The 5,406-nt window shown below is 33.0% G+C and overlaps 1 long non-coding RNA gene across 1 annotated transcript; it reads right to left on the reverse strand.

The window, feature by feature from the left end:
- Window positions 1–1,511: 1,511 nt before the first annotated feature.
- Window positions 1,512–3,356, reverse strand: LOC108222544 (uncharacterized). Its single transcript, XR_010291992.1, has 2 exons — window positions 2,690–3,356; window positions 1,512–2,051 (listed from the first exon to the last, which is right to left on the reverse strand). It is a non-coding gene; the product is annotated as an uncharacterized LOC108222544 (long non-coding RNA).
- Window positions 3,357–5,406: the final 2,050 nt, after the last annotated feature.

The following is a 5,406-nucleotide window of genomic DNA, read 5'->3' on the forward strand; positions in this document are numbered from 1 at the left end:
TCAATATCAAGCTCCAAAAGATCAAAGTTGATGATATAGCATCTCAATCTCTCAATCTATCTATTCAATCATTCAATTACCACTCTCAGATCGATCGAACAAGGTTAGTTCATCTCAACACTATTCATTTTGTATTGTTCCATAGTTTGCTCTTATGTTTTGATCATTACTTTTTGTGATAGAAGTGATGTTTTTCTTTATATTTTGAAGTTAATATGTTTATATATATATATGAGTATTATTGATAAATTGAATGCATGTTGACATCTGATGATTCAACATTTTTCCACTACAGATATAAAGGAAAATGCTTGGTGTACATAATTGTTTACAAAATCTTGTACATAATGACATGTGGTGAGTTTTAATTGGAATGACCCCCCTGTATTTACATCAACAACCCGAATTAAAAGCCACCACATTAACTACCATGTCATTATATACAAATTTTATGTGTACACAATTTTGTGCTCCTAATACTACTCATAAGTAAATTATTTGGCTAAGGAAATGCAAGCTATCAACAAAAATTTAAATAAGGTACACTACACCATATTTGTTCTATCCTAACAATACCAGATGATGTTGCCATCAAAAATTTTGCCTTAAATGCTTAATATTTGATTGAAGTGGGTGTATACCAACATCATATATTGGTGTTGCCATTGATAAGAAAATTGTTGCCTAAACCATAAAAAAACCTCAATGCCAGCACCTTGCCACCACCTTATTTGATGTTGCCTTACAAAAGAATAAAAATTAAGCCATGGAAACCAACCCGCTTTGTTACTCTGAGAATTTTAAATTAAATTGAACAACCACCCACTAGCGCTCAAACAAAACATATCTCTCAGACAAATTAAAACAGAAACTAAAAACCCCTCACTCAGACAAAACACCTATCTCTGCCGTATCTCTCACTCTCTCTCCAGCATCTCTCTCCCGTATCTCTCTTCCGCATATCTTTCTCTCATCTCTCTCATCTCTTTCTCTCCCCCTCGCTATTTCATCTCTTTCTCTCATCTATCTCATCTCGCTCTTTCATCGAAGCTGGGATTTTCTAAAGTTTGGGAAAGGTTGGGATTATAAAAGGAGCTCAGTTTCTTTTCTCATCGCTTGCATTTGGTGTAACTCTAACTATAAGGCATTTGTTGTAATTCATCTTGATATTTTGGGGGTTTTAAAATCCAAATTTTAAATTTTTAATGTGGAGTTTCTTTAAATGGCGGTTAATTGGGTGTTAATTAGGGTTCAATTTGCATGTTAATTGGGGGTTTCTTAGGGTGTATTTGCTTATTTACATTTTCATGTTTTATATGTATTTCTACAGTCTTAATATTTGCTTATTGTTTACTTCTTTTTTTGCAAGTGAATTAGCCTATAGATATGGTGACAACATTTTTTAAAAGCATTGCCCTAAAAACATATAATGCAACACAACATATATCAATTGTAACACTTGACATAATAATATTTGCAATATACTATTTATTCATACATCATTTTCATGATATTTCAACCACAAAATAAATAAGCAACCAAACCAACCACAAGCCATCCAGATCTTTCCACCAGCAATTATAAAATAACACCTTCCGACAAAGACAATACCTTGCGCACTTGTGCAAAACACGCCAAACTACCAATAATACCAAAACAAAGTAATCCAAAGTTATAAACTACGAATACCAGAATGTTAAAGATACCAAAGTCTAGTCTTAAATGTGTTGATGATAATGAGATGATAATCAAAGGCAACTAAGAAGTTTCGCCGGCTGTCATTGGAGTTCCATTATCATCACCGTCACGAGATACAGTAGCCTGAATGTCGACATCCAACTTCATACCAGGTTTTGCTTCCTCGAGCTTTTTCAGCAACATTGTCATGTTCTCCTGAACATTTCTATTGACCTTGGCTTCCAGTTCACTTTCAATACTTTCCTTTATCGTCATCGTCAGCTGTTCATAAGGGTCTGTAGAAGGTGTAGATGTTCCACCAGCTTTTTTACAACTCCTCCCCACTAACCATTCTCGCCCATGATCCCTTCCACCTGCAACCAATATTTTTGGACAATTTCCAAAACTGATACTTTTTCAGATTGTATACTTTTCCAGATTGCGTCCTATCCCATTACTGAATTGGTGCACTAACGGAATCTAACCATGTAAAATCAGAGGTTAAGTAAATTTGTAAGTGTGCGCACACAGATTCCTCTTTTTCGCATCATTTTATTTAAATATTTAAGTTAGTAAACATCTTGGTCAAGGAATAAACCTTGAAAAGAAGGGCTACATTTAGATAATTATAACTACCTGAGGGCTACAACTAGACAATTACAGAATTCATTAGAAGCAATATGCTACCAGAATGAATCTAATGCACCATAAAAGATATACAATATTCTCATATTATGATAGAAACTTTACAGACTGCAAGATGCATTAAAAGATATATATGTAGAGACAATGTTATATGAAAATTTGCAAGCCCAGAGCTGCAACTCATACATATTCAGTAGGTAAACACAGTGATATATAACATAAAAATGAAACATGTAAATTCACAAAAACACAAGCATATAAATTCAAAAATCAAACGTAAAAATTGAACACATAAATTCACCTAAACACATGCGTATTCAAGATAAAAGATTGAATCCCCAATTTTTAACATAAAGAAAGAAATTACCTCAACTATTGAAGCCCTAATTTCAAGCCTCGATGAAAAGCCCTAATTTCCAACCTCGATGAAAAGCCCTGATTTTCAGCCTCGATGAAAAGCCCTAATCACCTACAATATGAAAACCCAAGTCAGTAGAAAACCTAATTAGCTCGACTTAAGCACTAATTAGAAGAAACCCTCAAAATCCTTTAATTAACGAAGCGAAAGTTCCTTCGATTTAGCGAAGCAACAGCTGGGACAGAATGCGAGTGCGAAGCGAGAGCTGAGATAGAGTGCGAGTGCGAGTGCGAGTGTGTGCTGAGAGTTGAGAATGGGTGAAATTCGAGAGTCAACTGAGATTTGGGTGAGAGTCGAGAGTGGGTGAGCTGAGATGGGGGTGCGAGTCACTAAAGCTGTGTGTTTTAATATGGGGGAAATAATGCCGCTTGTTTTTTTCACCTCGTTAACTGTGTTGTATTTTCTTTTTGTTTTTTATTTTTAATATTATTTTGATATTTTAATTACTTCAAATATTTTTGAAAATATTATTTATATGTATATAATATTACTAAATAATGTAATATAGTATATAATATATAACACATATTGAAATAAAAATTGTCGCGAATTTTGTATATAATTAATTATATTTCATTTTTGTATGATATTAATTAATTAGTGTATGTAAAGTGAATTAAAGTAGTTATATTGTAACGTTTCCTGATTAGTGTTGCACGTTGCAACACTTCAACTTTAAAGTAACACCAGTTTTGTATAAACGTAATACCTATTAAGCAGTGTTGCACTAGGGTAAGAAAGTATGCCTATTGTAACTGAATAAAGGTATCGCCTAAAAAAGAATGTTGCAAATGAGCAATTATGACATAGTACATCTATGAATAATAAAAGAAAATTATATGGTATTTATAACACGTTTGAACAATATAAATCTGTTATAAGATATATAGCTATATATAATTAACAACATTTATTTTAAAAATTCAGAATTTGAATTTTAGAAACTTAATAAAAGTAATCAATTTTCAAAATTAACCAAGTAATTGATTGTAACATATATCACACAACATTTATTTAAAATATTCAAAACTTGAATCTTAGAAACTCAATAAAAGTCAATTTTCAAAATCAAACAAGTGATTAATTGTAACTTATACTCCCTCCGTCCCATTGATTAGTATACATATGAGGAGTGGCACAAGGGTTAAGAAAAAGTGTAATTTATTGAAGGAAAGTAAGAAAAGTGGGTAAAGTCGGGGAACCCATTAATATTTAATGTGTAAAATAAGCGTAGTATGAGTAAAATGGTGGGACCTACTAATATTTAATGTATAAAGTGGATGTAGTGGAAGAAGGTAGTGGGTGTAGTTAAGTTTTTATATTATAAATGTTTACTATTTTTGGTATGTATACAATTGATGACACGTCCCAAAAAGGAAACTGTATAAAATCTAATGGGATGGAGGGAGTATCACTTAAGAATAGTTGACCAATTTTCCTTAATATACAAACAACACATTTAAAGAGGATTAAAGACGTATTTAAAACATAGAAATCAAAAACAATTTCTTGTCTAAAATATAATTATTAGCATAACTTAAAAAATTCTAATTTTTAGTTTTGTAAAAACACAAAAGATGTGGAAGTTGGAAAATATTTTCATGATTATTAATAACCTAATCTGAAAAAGTACGAAGAACGAAATTTGTATAAAGATACAAATCAAGAAATCATGTAAACACACCCAAAATAATACCTATTATGAATATATGTATTGAATTCAAACAATAACAATATTGTGATTAGTCACAAAAGAACAAGAAATTTAATGTAAATTTTTCATAGAAAGACTATACAAGCATCACGAGTAAATAATCCAACGTCTTAATTTCAGTAAATTCATAAAAATGCACCTCCATGCACACTAAATCAAGAAGATATACATCAAAACAAAGAAACGATCCAAAACCATTGCAAAAAATATGAGTCAGCAGTGGGCCCCACGTGGCAGTGCTCCAACGTGGCTATAGCGCCACGTGGCAGTGGGACCACCAAGCAGTGCTTGGTGGGTCCTTTTTTTTTATTCAAAATTGTGCCTTTTTGGCAACGGATTAAGATGTTGCTGTTGCCTATGCGGGCTAAGGCAACGCCGAAAATACTAACAGCCCAAAACCGTTGCCACTGCAAATTTTTAGCCTGCTGCAACAATTTACGGGCCTCTTACAACGTGTTTGTAATGTTGCTGAAAGCTATTTATGGCATAGTGACATCTGGGTTTATCTACGAGCAGAACAATCATGTCGCCTTTGTGGACAAAGAAACCAAACGAAGTGAGGCCTTTCACTCCATGATGGATTTCATCAAGGAATGCAATGCTTCATGGCCAAACAATCTACTGTGTGATTGTTGAACAAATGTGGACTTCTGTCAGGTACACCCCTGAGTCCAAAACTCATTCTGTTGTGATTAATGATATTAATGGTGAGACTGTTAGGGCTGTTATTAATCTTTCTTGGAACTCTACTGATAGATTGCCTAATGATAATGAAATCCTTAGAATGCTTAGGGATATGCATTACAATGGTGATATGTCAAACTTAGGACAGATTCTTAGGCGCCATATGCGCAAAGAGTGGAGTTTTCTTTGTGATTCCATAATTAAAGTGTTTTTTGGCAAGGTGTATAACTATGATGCCTTTACTATGTCTATGCAAACTATTTCTCAT

This window comes from Daucus carota, chromosome 5 (assembly GCF_001625215.2).
Source record: "Daucus carota subsp. sativus chromosome 5, DH1 v3.0, whole genome shotgun sequence".
Lineage (NCBI taxonomy): Eukaryota > Viridiplantae > Streptophyta > Magnoliopsida > Apiales > Apiaceae > Daucus > Daucus carota.